Source organism: Balearica regulorum, chromosome 22 (genome assembly GCF_011004875.1).
Source record: "Balearica regulorum gibbericeps isolate bBalReg1 chromosome 22, bBalReg1.pri, whole genome shotgun sequence".
In the NCBI taxonomy this organism is placed as follows: Eukaryota; Metazoa; Chordata; class Aves; order Gruiformes; family Gruidae; genus Balearica; species Balearica regulorum.
The window spans coordinates 2,587,480-2,604,914 of NC_046205.1; positions in this window are offsets into that span (position 1 = coordinate 2,587,480).

Below are 17,435 nucleotides of genomic sequence, written 5' to 3' on the forward strand. Positions count from 1 at the left end.
GAGCTCCAGCTTCCAGAGAGGAAAACAGACATCTCAAAGACCACCCTGAACTTCCAAATGACTGCAAATGTCGTTATCCCTTGGCTGAGCTTTAATGCTGTAACTTCTCATGGGATGGAGTCCTTTGCTAATCTGCGTGCCTCAAGGTGGGGAGCAGTAGGTGCAGAGCTGTCTCTCCCCTCTTCCTGAGCCTGTTTTTGCTCTTCACAAGGTATCTGCATTGGAAAACACTGGCCTGCTCTTCTGAAGCATCAGAACAGATCACAGCAAATACAATCCGTTCTCCTCATGGGCGATGATGATGCTCATTCAAAAATGAAAATAACAACATTAGGGTAATGTAGAAAGTCAGATTACCCAGATGATAGAGAGAGGCTGTGGCAGAGACCTGAGGAGAATCAAAGACTCATTAACTTGCAGATTTCACCACTAGATGCTACTTCTGTCTTCTGGGTTTCCAAATGTGCAAGTGTTGCTATAGTAAATTATGATTCTGCAAAGTTAATTTTTAATAAGGCAGTTAATGTATGTTATTTAAACAACGATTATTAAAAGCATGTTTGAGGTTTACAATATAATAGGTAATTATCTTCTCCAGAACAGTTACAACAATACAGCACATTCTTGTCTTCAGTGATCTGCTGGTATTTGTTTAACCTATAATAACATTCTTATTAAACCTAAATTAAGTGGACGTAATTCAAGGTATCACAGGAAATTTCAAGGAAAACAGCTCTGGCTGAACTGAGCTTCTTTCCACACTAGATATATCTGCCTTTTCTGTTAATAGGACTTGACCCAAAACTCTTGATGTCCACTAGAGTCTACTCATCAGCTGCAGAGAGCAATAGTCAGGCCTTAAATAGACTTAAAGCTCAGGCCAAAGCCAATGTAATCACCCACTGTCCGTTCAAATAAGCAGTTCTCTGCATGAGCCGTGGTGCTGTTTTTCCAGCAATGGAGGAAGTTGTCACCAGCTGCAGGACCTCGATGGAGCTCTAACAGTCTAAATTTTTCTGATCTGTCCAGGATGATGGATCAATCACTCCATTCAGAGACATCTTGGAGGGTGTAATGCTGGTGCAATGAGAGTGAAGCAGAGGTAAAGCCCATCTCCCATGCTGTGGCATAGAGCATCCACCAAAGAAGTGGTTGCTTGTGAGGGGAAGGGGTACACTTTTTCCAAGTCCTGCTTCCCACTTGTTTGTCCTGTGGCGACCCCCATCAAAAGCTCTCAGTGAAAACATGACAGTTTAAACTACCTGATATGGTATTGCTTTCTCAGTCTGAAGTCTAAGTTGGTTTTTTTTCCCCCACACAATAGTATCTCTTTCATGGATGATTTGTAATAGGAGCTTCATTATAAGATCACAAACCACTGGGGAATATGTTAATATGGTTCATCGTGTAATCCAGTATAATATCATTGAAAAGAATTGCATTTTTGTCTACAATTGAAGCAGCAAATAGGAGCTTCTTCTTTTTCTGTATTAATATCCATAGCTGAATTAATACTTCCCTTCCTATTATTTGTATAAGTTTACCAAAATGCACATGCCAATTAATGTAGATACAGTCCCATTTTCTACAATGTGCATAGGAAGGGTTTTTTGATCCTTCATATATATATTTTGAAGAATTGAGGCTGCTATAAGAATCTCGATCAGCCATCAGTTCCCTCATGTTTGCATGAATCAAAGAGCTCTTGTAACTCACAACATAACGTTTCACCTGCTTTTCTCCGCATGAGCAAGCATTTGGTGGCTGATGGGGATTGCTGAGAAGTGTCACAGCTCACTTCTGACCTCACCACACATAGGTGTTATTTTAGTGTAGTCACTGCTGGGTTGCAGTCTGGATGTACCCTAGCGAAAGGCCTGGACCAGGCACTTCAACCAGTGTCACACAAGGAGACACAATAAAGATGAAGTCATGTGCTCTCCTTCCCTAGCCTGTTGTGTGTTAAATTTAAGATGTGCACCCACTCCTGTGGCCACTCGGAGCCTGAGGATGGTAAATTAGCCCACACTGAGTTCCGTACAGACAGCTAGACTACTATCGATTTGTTAGGCTCTGTGACTAGAGAGTAGACATATCCTTTGTCCATAAATGATGAAAGACTTTGAGATTTTCAGCTGGAAAGCATCCAAGAAAGACTAAAATGTTTCTTGGGCTTCTTTTTTTGGTACCAGAATTTCCACTCCTCCTTCCTAAACTGCTTCTTGTCTCTCTAATGCAAATCCTATCAATCCACAAACTGTCCAAACCAACATTCATATAGTTCATTCCTATTGATTCATCTTTGATACTGTAAGAACTCCAGCAATATATCAGGCAATTGGGGAAGACTTTATTCTGTCCTTGCTCTAAAAAAGCAGAAGCACGTTTTAAATTTCTCATATTCCGTGGAAAAAACAGTTTGAATTGTAAGCCAAAGATGCTCACTTGACAGATGGATTTCTGGCTATGTTGCAGTATTTGAATTGTGTTCAAACTCACCAGATTGTATCCTGTTGACTAACAGGTTCCCACTTAGATGCCTTGGGACTAAGAGATATAGAATTTGGTATTTAAGGATCTCTGAGCAGAAACAAACCTGCATAAATCTAATTAGTAACAGGCAGGTGATGCTGATAGAAGAGTCTCTAGCAATTGCAGAGAGCTTGTTTACTGCAAGTTGCACCTTAAGGTATAAAGGACAAGGCTTTTACTAGGGCAGGTTAGGGAAATATGGGAGCTTAGAGACCAAGCCCAGATGGGTAGTTTCTAACGTTTTGAATGTATTTTAGAGGAAAGCCTAGAAGTCTGCAAATATAGGGAACAGGTAAGGGAGGTCATCCAAAGCCTTACTGATGGAACCTAAGGTGAGACTTGAAGACAGTGCAATTTGGTTGCAGAGATTAGCTGTGTAGATCTTCTGACACAAGGTGGAGAATTTGAAAATACAAGGAAGCAAGGAAAGTTTCTCATTTATCTCATTTTATAGATGTTGAAATGCCAGCAAAACTTTCCCATGTGCTTTTTTCTTGTTTAGTTTCTTACCTCTTACACAAAAGTCTCCAGAAAGGTTAAAATGGAGCACTTTCTTCAATCTCAATATCCTATGGAAAGTTACAGATATGTAGGCTGAGGATTGAGGACATGTAAAGCAGACAAGAATCAGTAACTAAAAGTTAATGAGAACTGAGAATATTTAGGATTGAAAATCCCAGCCCAGACTGGTATGTAAGTAGCAATTCATTGTATGTCCCTGTGACAAGCTGCCATTGCAATGGGAATGTTTTCTGGTCAAAGCTACAGCTTGCCTATTAAACATTTAAAGCTTTGCCACGGGCTAAGCCTCCTTAGCTACCACAGTAGTCAAACTTCTCCTTCCATAGGATCCACCAGCAGAGGGGATCACAATTCTTCCTCTTTCCCATCCTCAACTCAATTAATATGCTTACAGAGTCAGGCAGATCACATGTGTTCCTGTCCTCCTTGGCCAGAAGGAAGTTTCCTTCCTCCTTGGTGAGACATTATGTATCTCCAAAGAAAACATGAAATGAGGTCGCTTAGCTGCACTCTATAAAAGTTGCTAAGTGATTTTCAAAATGAATGAGGATTCCATTGGAGACCTGGGAAGTGGCACAAGTATTTATGGATAGGACATCCTTTTCTTTGCAATGCTGTGCTGGATTGTGATACATTAATGCTAATAGCAAGCTTTAGTGCTAAATTAATTTGAACAAAGATCAGTGAGAAAGGCATTCTTGTAATTGTAGGAAAGGGTGTGTTATCAGAGCAGATAACTCACAAATTAAAGCCTATTTTTCCTGCCAAGATCTCTGTCAGACTTTAGTTTTGAGCAAAAGAAAAGTTTCATGTCAAGTTTCAGTTGCCATTCTCCATCCATTATTCACCCTGTTTCTGAGCCAGGAGTGAGGCCAGCTTCACTAAAGAGACTGAGCTGTGGTTAATAGCGAATTCTGTGAGAGCATTCCTGAACTCAGGAACTTGGTTGTAAAACAGCTGTGTCAGATCTTCCATTCTCCAAAAACCACTGGAAAAAAACAATGTCAAAACCCACTCATTACATCATAACTACTGGATCTCAATGTACTTAGCACAGTCAGTGGTCTTACTCCTTATTTTAATTACAGAAAAGTAGAAGCACAGAGGAATTTAATGGGATTCAGGATACCACAAAACAAGTTGATGGCACATCTACTGAGAGGGCGTTTATCTTGACACAGACATGGTAGTGTCAGCTTGTGTGTTGAAGTGTGCGGATACGTGCAGTGCAGTGGGAGGTGTGTCTGGCTTATGAACCCTTGGCGTCACCATGCTCAAAGGATGGAGGAATCTTTGTTTCAGTAAGAAAATAAAGATGGCATTTAGCCATGGCAGATTAACTGCAATGATTTTTGTATTTGCCAAATTATGTGGGAGTTGATTTAAGAAAAATAGTTTCTGTATCTTTGTCAGATAACTGTATTAATGTTGATGCTATTCACCTAGAAAAGCCTTTGGATGCATACTGCAGTTTAGTTTTGCAGACTAAAGTGGCCTCACTTTACTGATTTCTCTCCAAATAAGCTGACATTTTAAGCGAAGAAAATTCACACGCTTAACAATGCAATGAACTGGAAACAAAAAAATATCATTGTGAGATATCCTAAGGGACAGTTTTGTTGCACCTTATATTATCCTTGCCCTCTTCTCAGTACTATCCACAAAAATCTTCCTCATCTGCAGGCAGTCCTCTGTGATCTCTTTTGAGTGTTGGTCCCTTTTTAAAAATTCTTGGCAGGACTTGCGCAAACATCTGGACTTCCTAAAAGAAACAGCAGGAGATGTACCAGTCAGACAGTTCAGTCTTATTCTAGCTGTCTCAACTTCATCCATACATTTGTTTCTCAGTTCCCTGTTTGTATATCGAAGGAAACTCCTTATAGGCTTGAGGAGCTAATTTTGTTATTTGGGCTATGACATTACAGAAAACACCTGAAATTAATTGAAAAGAATAAATCATGGCATACTAGGAATGAGAAGGTATTGAACAGAACAAAGAGAAATGCTTGTTTTGATATAATAACTATAACTGTTACATTGCTTCTGTAGTGAGGATGAATTCCTATAGGTTCATGATTGTATTTGGTCAAGAAGTGGAGGGAGATTGAATCAAGTATACAACCAGTGTACTGAGATACCAGTTAGTACAGAAAGCTAACACAGGGCGCTTACTCATCATTGCATTATTATAGTAGCAGGACTAGGTCTTGCTTGTCAATGACTGTAGCTCTGGCATTGAAATAAATCCCAAGGTCTACATCTGAGGTAACTATTTTAGTGGAGCCCAAAGACCTGAGGATAGGATTCCCCTGTGTGCCTCTGACTGAGACAAATCCCATCTGGGGTCCAACTTCGGCTGCCTACTAGTAAGACAGCTACATCTAAACTACTTTAAGGAGAAGTGAGAGACAACAGATGCTTTTCATGTGGGGGGTCTGTCTTACCAGACAGGAGCTATAAATACTCGGTGAAGCCCAGAGCCATTATCTATCCCTCTGCAGGGGTCTTGAAGCAACATATAATATTCTAGACCAACCACTGATATAAGTTTATGATAACAACTGAAATGTAGGCCACCTGCAACATCTGGTCCACACTGAAAATTGCTCAGATTTACGATCAAAGCATTGTAGGAGTAAGGTATGTACTTACCATGGGTGAAGTGCAGATACCAGAGCCTGGAACATCCAAAAGTGAGGCTGAGCTGTGGGGTTGTAAAACATCAGAAACGTCTTTGTATCAGCTGGTGGCAGGCAATAAACAGAGCCACCTAGTGCAGGTATTTGTAGTATGTCAAGACTATTCATTCAGCCCTGGACCTGCTGCTGCTGACCCTCCTTCCAGAATCAAGTGGGAGCAGATTTAGGACCAGATAGGTTCTTCTGGCAGTTTCATGCCATCCCAGTCTTCCACTGTCTCGTGACAGGCACGCCTGTGTCCACTAAGGCCTGCTCTGCACAGAATGGGCTTTTTTGCTTTTTTTGTGAGATACATTGAGGAAAACGTGTGCTCCGGAGAGGCTGCAGGAATCACACTAGCAGCACCATACTTCTCACTGAATTTTCTGGGGTACTCCTTTGGCCCAGATACAGGATTGCTGCAAATGGAGCTGGGATGGGACACCTTAAGTACGCTCTATAATCCATCAGATTTTATAATCTAATCTCTTTCTAATGTTAAGAATTAGTCTTAAGGGAACATCCCTTTCCATCTGTTTCCTATAATGAAAACCAAAGGGAGCTAGAACGGAGCTTGACATCTCTGTTTTAGTGCCTAGATCAGGGTAGATGTGTCGGTCTGCGGTGTGTGTGTGCAGACCATCTGCATTGCATCTAGCCAGGAAGGGAAGGGAACACAGTGCAAAGCCTTCTCCTGTGATGGGAAGAAGTTCAGGGGTATCCTTGTCCATTAGTGAGATCCCACTTTCTTGGTTTGAGGAAGGGTTGGGAAAAAACCTCTTGTTGATACATAGGTCAGGATCCATTCAGTTTATCGTCTGAATCCCTCTGACTTCAGAGAAATCTTGTAGTGTTGCTGGTTTTACTTAGGTCAGACATTTCATGAGGTTGGGAGAGAAGCGTTAGAGGAAGAAGATAGCCACTGACAGAAATAAGTGAGAAGTGCAGGCAAGGAGAATGTGTTTTATTTTTCTCCATACTGTCAGAAATGATTGCCTTTACTTGGATCAATCCAAGCATACTTCATAACCTGTGCAGAGGAGTTTGTTAGATTTATTTTCTTAGCTTGCTTGTTCAAGCCTGTTATTAATCCCCTCGTCAGTTCTACTCACTGGAAGAAAACATACCTTCTTAAAGCGTTTTTAGGCTGAAAATAAATACCTCATTAAGTCAAACATATTAACCTGAAAACAGTATTTATGTCAAATAGACTAATGAATACCATTATGGGAAAACACAATGGAATGTGCAGGAGCTGAGGTGGTGGTTTCGTACCCTTCCTACCACCCATGGGCCCACACCTGCACACCTGCCCTGTGAGAGAGGTGAGGAGGGGGCAAGCAAGGCTCCGAGCCATGCCTTCTTCACATACGGTTATTTTGCAATGGCATGTCAGACGCTAGGCAGCTCTTTGCTGAAAGCATGTTTAGGCAGCACAGGTACTTCTCATGCCAGGGTAGCTTCCTCCAGAGACTGGTCGCTACCCAAATTTCCCAATCTCTTTTGGGTGGTGGTGGAAAATCACCTTGTCACTTGTAAAAGCAATTTTGTAATTTTGCCCTTCCTGAAGCATATAAACGTTCATTAATAAGGCTGTTTCTCACTAGCACATATCCTTGCATAATGCTTCCAAGCCCACCACCCCCGCCGAGACATGCATTCAAACATCCAAGTGCAAATGCTGTTACCATGTGCTGTAGAAGTATGGTCCTGTGATCTTTGTAGTCATGCAGAGAATGTGCAGGCTACATTTAAGCTGCCTTTTTGCAAGGAAATACAGGAGAGAAATCCAAAGCTCAGCCAGAGTAATTCTGCAACACCTGTACTATCCAGAGCGCAGCAGTGTGGCATGGAGAGTCCGGTCCTCAAGCTGTTAGCAGTACAGAGCAGAAAAGCACAGCACAGTTCTTTGAAAGAATTTGCCCGTGCCTCAGTTTCCCACAATGTTTGGTTAAGGTGCTCAGAATAGGGCCAAATCTGTAAACCACCCAGTGGAGCAGCTGGGATCTCACTGAAAATGTCTCAGATTTACCAGATTAAAAGGCTTAACTGGTGACTGGTCGTTTCCCTGCTTCTGTAGCTGGGGTGATCTCTCTTGGCAGGGATTTGCTCCCACATATGGGAAGAGCTCAGGCATAGCTAGTCATATTTTTAAGAGTTCGAGGAGTGAAGACAAATTCACTTGTGTTTTCCAGAGGTCAGCGACATCGCGTATGTCCTTGGCTACAGTCCTGAACAACTTGCTCGGTTTCGGAGCAGGCAGAAGAGCCAGAATACGAGCCGTTGGCCAGTACACAAACGAGTGGCCTTGCCTTCTCTGGAGCTGCTGTAACACATTAATTAATATTCCAGGCCACAGCTCCTCCAGCCCATCTTCCCTCCCTAACACTGAGTGCTTTCCTTCACCGAAGATTTGATTTGAATGCAGCTCAGAAAAGTCTCGTGTAATTCACCCAAATCAAACTAGAAGTAGCCAGGAGGGGATGAAGAGAATGACAGCAACAATCTCATACTAATGAGCTATTGTCCTTAGAGGTATTTAATTGAAGGTTTCTACAAAATATGCTTGAACCTTAATGCATTAACAAGCTTCATATAGGAAAAATGCAAAGGTGTGAGTTGGTAAAAAGATGTGTAATGTTTTAATAGGGAGACAGACTAGCCGTGATCCTTCCCCTGAAAGGTGTGAATGACAATCTTCACTTTCCCTTCGTGTCAGAGGGTATGACCCTCTAAATTAACAGTGAAATGGGCTCTGACACGATGTTATCAAGGTCTCAAAATAAGCAAGTAGCCATGAGGCACTTTGTGCTCCCTCTGAGTAGTTCAGTCTCTGATCATTCGTCTGCCACAGCAGAGCTCTTCTTGTAAAGGGAAGGAGTCATTAATGCTTTGCTCTTCCAGGTCCCCACAGAAACAAATCGACAGAGCCACTTGTCTGAACAAGCTTCAAGCATCTGACTTGTGTTTCATGAAAATCTGGGTAATTGGATGGTGGTGGTGCCATACATGCAGAGCTCAGCCCAGCTTCAACGCCTGCTGTCTCTCCTACCCCCCTTGGCAGTTTCCTTCTCTTCGCTTCTGTGTCATACAGTCAGCGGGAGCTCTAAGGAAGCCACAGAGCTGTGAAAGCCTGGCCTGAAGTCAAGGACAAATTGCTGTTGATTTTATCAGATGAATCTCTGACGAGCGTGCCAGAGCCCAAGCCTACCCTCTTCCATAATGTTTTCCCCTCTGGACCATACGTGGAGCTGGCTGACCACAAAGGCTGTGAGGGTTTGGAGCAGATGGTGGGGCTCAGACAGACCCATCTGTAGGGGCAGTGGCATTGTAACTGGCTTTTGCCAACCGGCATGCCAAACTGGAGCACTGGCTCCTAGTACAGAGCAGATACCACTCATATGCATCTCCATATATCACCATATAGATGCCATTGTGCTTAATACCCAGAAGGGGCCAAGGGCCGTTCTCTGGCCTTGACCCCAACTGAAATGTCCATGAGGTTAAACTGTCTTAGTCCTCTAACTGGTGGCTGTATCTAAACTGCTGTCAAGGAAAGGGGCCTGCCATTAGGTAACCCTTAACTGTGCCAGGTTGCAGGAGACCGAAACTACGCTGGGACTGTGTGATTGAATCACACAGTGCATTTCAGTGCGCCAGACCCACACCCTGATACTCCTTGAGTGATTTTGAGGTGCCATCCGATGCCAGTGTTCCACTGCTTTTCTAGGGAGCTCACCCAAGAGAACCGAGTCTTCACGCTCCAGCTCCTTTTTTCCATAGGATACCCACAGGGGTGACAGGAGCCCTGTGGGCCTCAGTGTCCGGAGGAGCTACACATGTTCCTCCCACTCGAGGCATCTCCTGTTGCCACATGGCTCAGAGCAGCCAGTCCAGCAGCCAGTGACAGCAGAAGGGAAGAGCAGGAGGGGTTTTGCCGTCTCTCCTGCCACTTAGCTGCAGTGCTGGTTGCAAAAGGTGTTCACCTGAGCTGCCGAGTTGATAGAGGGACTCAGAGGGGCTGCCTGAAGTGGTAGAACATGACTTTATTACACACTGAGTCACACAACTCTTTGTAGTTAGGCAAAGTATTGCTTTCATCCCACCATGGTTTAATTTAGCCCTCGCTCTCTATGTGATTAGCCATTTAGTACTTGCTAATATATCTAATTTCCATGGGCACCAGGTGATGTTTTTAAAAAAGAAAAAAAATTAAAATTGATCCTTCCATGCAAAATATCCTTTTCAGAAATGAAATAACTATCTCCAAGGCCTAACTGAATTACACTCTTATCAACTGAAGGAAAATAATCCACTTGAAACATGAAATACAAGCAGAATGAAAAGCCTTTGCAAGTTGCAGTGGAAGAAGAACACAGTATGAGTCTCAAATAGCTCTGCTTTATCCATATGGAAAAATACATTTTTCTTGAATCATTCCCTCTTTCAATATATAATGAAGTTTCTCAATTGCTCACCCTTCCACCCGCCTTTTAATGTAATAAAAGCAAAATAATCCCTCTATTTGCAAAAGTCCTGAGAAGAGGGTTCAGATTGTTTGGAGCTCAGCAGGAGCGCCTTCTACAGATGTTGATGAGATTTCTTCTTTGTTTTGTGGGAGAACAGTTGTATTTGCTGAATTATGCTTTGGGGCTTAAATTAATTCTCATTATTTGGACTTTCCAGCACAGCTATGTAGATACCCTCAGCCAAGATATTCTCAAAATACTGCCTTTCTCCATGATTTTGCTTCTCCTTGTAAATAAACAAAGCCTGAAGGAAGAAATAGGTTTATAAATAAAAGCTGCAGTCCACATGGATTCCCTTCTGAGAAGGTTAATTCAGGTTTCTGATTAAAGACTCTAGTTTCTGTCTCTTCCTCTCTCTTTCCTGCTAAAGACAATCTTTTATCCTTTGTAATGGAGCTATTGAGTACCGTCAGGTTGAATCAGTGGAACAACTCTCCTTAGAGGAAATAGAGATTGAAAGTTAGTCCAGCTAATGGCTCAAGGCTGGGCAAAGATCTGCCTTCCCCAAAAATGAGGGCTTCCATCCGCCCCTGAGCCCCATATCCTTGTGCTCCCAGCGGGAGTTCACCTGCTGTTACCTGCCTGGTACGCAACACCCCACGGATAAGCGACACCCAGCAAATACCCAACACCCAGCAGGTATGTGACACCCGGGAGGTATGTGACACCCTGCAGGTATGCAGCAGCTGGTTAGCCGTTCATGTCCTGCCCCTTCTCAGGTCACCTCATAAAACTGCAGCTTAGCTGCTGTCGTGGTTTAGCCCCAGGCAGCAGCTGAGCACCATGTGGCTGCTCGCTCATGCCTCACCTCCCAGTGGGATGGGGAGGAGAATCGGAAGAAACAGGTAAAACTCGTGGGTTGGGATAAGGACAGTTTACTGGGACAGCAAAGGGAGAGGAAAGTAACAACATCAATACTTAGAACAGAACGTACAAAGCGGGTGATAGCGAATGCAATGTGCTCACTGCCTGGAACCCGATGCCCAGCCCAGCCCCAGTCATGATCACGGTATGGTATATCGCTTTGGCCAGTTTGGGTCAGCTGTCCTGGCTGTGTCCCCTCCCAGCTCTTGTGAGAATTAACTCTATCCCAGCCAAAAAGCAGGACAGCTGCCTTCTCCCACAGTCCCTGCACATGCTGCTTTTCTTGCCACTTGTCACCATTTTTAACTTACTGTTGCGTTTTTTATTATTACTTACTATCCAGAGAAGAATTGCAAAGGTCTATGTGACCCAGAGTGGAAGGTACAAACCCTCTCCTTGCTGAGTTTTCAGGATGCCAGAATCACGGCACGAATTACACAGGTTTTGCTATCCAGGCAGAAAACAAGAGGGAGAGACTGCAGTAAGCCCATCCAAGCATCATTGTGAACAGGCGGTAGATCTTGAATTAACAATAACTTGCAGTGTTTATTATGCCTAGAACAAGCAAACTAAATTCACAGATAAATGAAACTAATTAAACATGCTGCTATAAAAATTAAAGCTTTCCTTGTTTGTTTACGGGGGGTTTTTTTGGTGAGTTTTTTTTTGTAGGTTTGTTTTTGTTGTAGGTTTTTGGTTTGGTTTTTTTTTTTTCAGTACTGCAGCAAACAGATTTACAAAGTGCTGCTGTGTTTAAAAACAATGCTGCAAACTGCAGCATTGGCCTAGCTTTTAGCCCCACATGTGACAAATGTTATCTCTGGATTTTTAAAAGGCTCTGGAGGAAGATGTGCCAAAGACTGCACACTCCAGTCACTCTCCCGGCCAAGTCTCTTACATCAGCAAGGCACGATAGGTGCAATCGATGTGAGTCGTCTGGTATCGCGCTCCGTCTTCCTTTTGACACTGCAGAAATTGTCCTCTCATGGGCAAGGCATCAATGCTGAGTGAGGAAGGACTTCCTGATCCAGACGTGAAGGGAGCCCCTCTCCGGGGCACACGCGTCAGGCGATGGTGGCAGCTGGTCGCATGAAGATTTTAAAGCAACCCATTAGAGAACTGAGGTCCTGCTGAACTTGATGGCAGCACCTCCCTCCCATACAGCCAAGATCACTGGTGTCTGAGTCGTGTGGAGAGCACAAATTGTCGGGTTTGCACTTGTCTGCTCCTGAAGTCAACCATCCCAGTGGCCCAGACGGTCCCAGCAGGGAGCAAAGAGCGTTGACCCTTACTAAGATGGACTCAGAACAGAATGTCTTATATTGATGCTGCCCAGTCGGCTATAAATGATATTTACCACTTGGGGTTTTGGGTTTTTTTCTGTCCCCATAAACTAATACACATGCTTGGGGTGTTTGGTACACAGCTGCCTTACGTTGTGTAAATATATAGCACATAACTGAGGAGCAGTGATGAGATCAGAGCCAAGCCTTCTCTGAGGTAGCTTTAATGAACTGAGGAACTCCACTGCTCTCAAATGGCAACTGCTGGTGCACCACAAGACATTTGCTAATGAAATTTTAACAGCTGCAACAGGAATCTAAATGACAGATTGCAGGATGCACCAAATGGAACGTGAATGCATCGTGTGCTCGGGACTCCACGGTCAGCTGTAATTCCTAAGAGTTTTGCTGTTGTAATAAAAAAGTGGTGTTTCAAGGCACCTGGGATTATTAATGAAACCTCTCAACACAAGACCCGTTAGACTCACTTATACAGAAGTGGAGGAGTTTGCAAACCTACCCAGCACATTATTGCAGGGATGGATGTCTGCACACACAAAGATTCTGTGATGCAAATCCAGTGTATAGCTCTGGTCCAAGGAAAAGCCACAGGATACGGGGATGCCACAGGGACTGCTGTGCAGGGAGACTGCGCGTCAGGGAAATCAGAACAGATCTCCCAGAAACGAGGAGTGGCTGCCTCGTCTTTACTCTCATGCACAATAAATAAATGAAGGGCACAGGGGGAGATCTTAAAAAGCTGTAAACCCATTATCTGCTAATGTTATTAATAGCATTCCTGACAGATGCCTTTAGGCAGCAAGGAAACGTTGCTAAGGGCATTCAGCACTTGAGGAGTTGGACATATTTAGGCCATTTAAAACAATCTATTTTGGCACATCTGCTGCAGATGGTCCAGTAGGGAAAGCATTAATCTGGTAGACTTGAGTGGTTTTTGTTTTTTTTTTCTTTCTTACTTTTGTGATACATGACCTTGGGTTAGTCCTCAGGGTGGTACCTATCCTGGTTTCGGCTGGGATAGAGTTAATTTTCTTCCTAGCAGCTGGTACAGTGCTGTGTTTTGGATTTAGGATGAGAATAATGTTGATAACATGCTGATGTTTTAGTTGCTGCCAAGTAATCAAGGACTTTTCAGCCTCTCACAATGCCCTGCCAATGAAGACTTGGGGGGCCCGAGAAGCTGGGAGGAGACACGGCCAGGACAGCTGACCCAACTGGCCAAGGGGATATTCCATACCATATGTCGTCATGCTCAGTGTATAACTGAGGGTTGGGCCAGGAGGCAACGCGGCTCAGGAGCTAGGTGAGCATCAGTTCATGAGCAATCGTGCTGTGCATCACTTGTTTTGTATATTGTTTCATCATTATCATCATCATTATTATTATTATTATTACTACTCTCTTCCTTTTCTGTCCTATTAAGCTGTCCTTATTGCAACACATGAGTTTTACCTTTTCCTTTTTGATTCTCTGCCCCATCCCACTGAGGGGGGGGAGTGAGCGAATGGCTGTGTGGTTGTTTTAGCTGCCGGCTGGGTTAAACCACACCAGCACCTCCACTCTGAATTGGGGAGAAAGATGTTTACCAGCATTTATTAACTGTTCAAGATCTGTCATTGAGATATTGTTAATGAATGTCACTGTGATAAATTCAACCCACAACCTACGTCTGTTTTTCGCAATTCTGCCTTTAGAGACTGGAGCTGACAAGGCATTAGATGTTAAGGCTGACTCAGGGCTCTTTATGCCATGCTCTGTTCTGTAATTTGGCTCATGCCCGAAGGCGTGAATAAAATTCCCAAAGAAGACTAAGAAGGTGGTCCAGCCATGCTGAGAGCAGAGACCTGGCCCAGCACCACTTTCAAAAGGCTGATGGGCTTCCGTTGGCCATTGCGTCTGCCTCTGGTTTAGGACACTGTCAGTGGAAAAGGTTGATGTTCGCAGCTGCCTGGGACTTCTCAGCTCTTCAGTAGATTACAGTTCCATCTCTCTCCTCACAGTGATGGAAAGGAGCACGTACAGGTACCGCGGGTGCACCCTGGCCCACTTGCAGTGGGAGGTAAGACCAGCAGCCAGGCACTGACCAAGCCTGGGGGTCACAAGCCTTTCATTGCACTGAGTGCTGTGAGAGGGGACTAGGGTTGTGGACACGACCGAAGCTGATAGTGCATCTATCAACACCCCTTGGGGCTTCTGAAAGTAATATGCTTTCCCTTTCAAAAGTGTGTAATGAGAACTTGCCAGAATGGATATGCTAGTCCTCAGGTTTGGACTGGAATTCATGTTTTAATTAACAGTACGGGAAGCTGAACATGGTGGGATTTAATGCTCATCTCCAGATAGGCATTCACGGCTTGCTTTCCTATTTCATTTCTTTTTGTATTTCATGTAACCAACATGAAGCAGTTTTATCTCATTTTCAGTTTTCAGTCCAAAGATCTGGAAAAACTGAGAATGACATCACTTCTGCAAGTAGAAAGTGTAATTCTGTAGCAAAAGGTGGTCAGAGTATTTCTTGGCGATGGTGTCAGATACAGCCATTACAGCTTAAGCTGAAATTGATTGCTTAGCCATTATATATATGAAGTGCCCCATAGGTCTTTGTAGGTAATTCTGCTTAGCTATATCCTACGCTGCAAACAGCTCATGCACTTCCCAGTAACCAGTATTTTCTCTCTCGGAGGGTTCCAAAGGTTGCGACAGCAACAGATGTTGCAAATTGCATTTGTAGGGAGTAATGGCTGTATGACCCCAGAAACGGACGCCAGGAAATGCCCAAATCCGTGGAGGTTTCGGAAGGAGGTTGGAAAAAAGCAAAGACTGGAAGAACTAGAGAGAAGAAGAGTGCAACTGGTAGGGCTGAGAAAAGCTTCGTCTCCCAGCAATGCCACGGGTCGGAGTCTACACACGGATTTGTGCAGGTGGGGTCAGGAGTGTTACCCCAGGAGATCGCCTGCACCTTCTTTCCCTGCTGCGGCCACACAACTGGTGGCAACTGGCAGGTAGACTGGGGTGTGGAGTGTTGCCCTAAAATAGTGAGTTCTCCATTTATATTCTGCCTGCAGTAAATTGTACCCAGCTGCTCAAAAACATAAACGTTGCCTTTCTGTTCTGCTGCGTGTCACTCATTGCTTTGCATAATGTATTTCTTACTCATTTCCATATTCCTCTCCATTGTAGTGATAAACTAATAAATCTGGGAAATTCGGAGATGTTTTTTAAAACCCATTTGCTGACTCCAGCGTTATTCAGGAGTTGGGTTTTTTTTTCCCAAGAGAGAGACAGCAAGTAATTGAACAAATAGTTTTCAAGTTCTTTCTATTATTTGGCATCTTTTGAAGTGGGGGCAGTTTTTCAGTTCTTTGAAAATGTTTGTGAACATTTTCATTGACAATTACATGAAGACACCAAAATAATCACTGAAATTTTTACATTTAATGAAAACTTAGTTATGAATAAACAAAAAATGTCAATAGGATTGTAAGTAATAACTCCAAGAAAAAAATACAAAATGCTTAAAAGCCATAAAAAAAATCAATATTTTTCCCATATTTTTGGAAACAGAGGCACTACTTGTTCAAAAAAGAAAAATCAATAAGCGCAACTAGTATTTCAGCTTCTGATTAGCTCATTATGTAGCCATTTTTGCAAGTGCAGAGCTGCAAAGTGCCTTCAGTTAATCATGAAAAAATCCAAAAGACTTTTAAAAGCTTCAGGGCTAAATGAAGTCATTATAATTGCAGACAGACCTAATCACTCCCTCAGTCGCTTTAGTTGTGGCCATGTGCAACGTTTGCACGCCTCGTAGCCTGCCTGCCTGTACACGTGCTCACTAGCTGGCTGCTCAGGGCTGTCCAATGCTTGGTGTGACCGACCCGTGGACCAACTACGAGCACGAGGGACTGAAGCTTTGGCAAAGGTCCCATCCTCACCACACTCCTGCTTACAGATCACCAAAGGGCAAGGAAAAGCTGTGATTTCATGCTCAAAGACCTACTGCTGTACTAGTTTCTCAGTACCTATTCTGTCTTTTAAGACCATTTTCTGTAAATTCTGTTCTTTCTCCAGCAGTATCTCTTAAGGATGGCAATCCTCCACCCAATGTCTGGCAAGCTTGTCTTTCCTTCTGCTGCTCCTTCAACAGCTGTCTGGAAGGAATTAGCTCTGGTTTATGTTCTTTCTGTGGTCTTAATTCAGACATCTAAACGTGAGAGTTTCTCCTATTTGACGATTTGCTGGCCTCAGGCTGTGGGTCCCAACATCTCAGGTCTCTTATGGACTCTACTGTAAGATCTGCCAGACCCTTGCAATGTCGAGGATAGCCAAAGGCATCTCAACCAGAATTGGATGCCTGCATGTATGGAAATGAATCAAAGCCCCTTTTTTCTCCATTCCCTGTTGCTTCTTCAAGTAGTAATGACTTGGGAATTGAACACGTGTTCATCCTTCGGGCAACCTGTCTCAGTCATCTTCTAGAGCCCAGACTCAAACAACCTTTTGAAGGCCCATGTGTGGACATTCCTCGTGAATGAATTTGGAGCAGTTCCTCTAAAGGAATTTGAGAAAAAACCAAAGCAGATGCAGAGGTTCTCAGGCACGCGCTGGAAATATGGCCCATGCTCTTGCATGATCTGAGGTGCCAGAGAGGACGAATTATTGCTCAAAATGCATTAAGTTTTTACGTTCGAAGCAATTGTACGGTGGGAGCCACTGGTGGTGCTGATTGAAATTCCTGTAACCATATTAGGGGAGGAAGCGGGTGCCAGACACATGATCATCCATATGCCCAGCTAAATCTACTCAGAATTGATTAAGTTACACTGAAGGAGACCTAGAAATCAATCTGTTCAGGCTTGCTTGTAGAAAAATGACACACTGGAGGTGACACAACTTAATTCTATTTTCATCACTGTCTCTCATGCGAGCTAGATGGGCATATTGTATCTCGCATGTCTTCTCCCCAGGTAATTATATTTGCAAAGATAATAAGCTGTCATAGTGATATA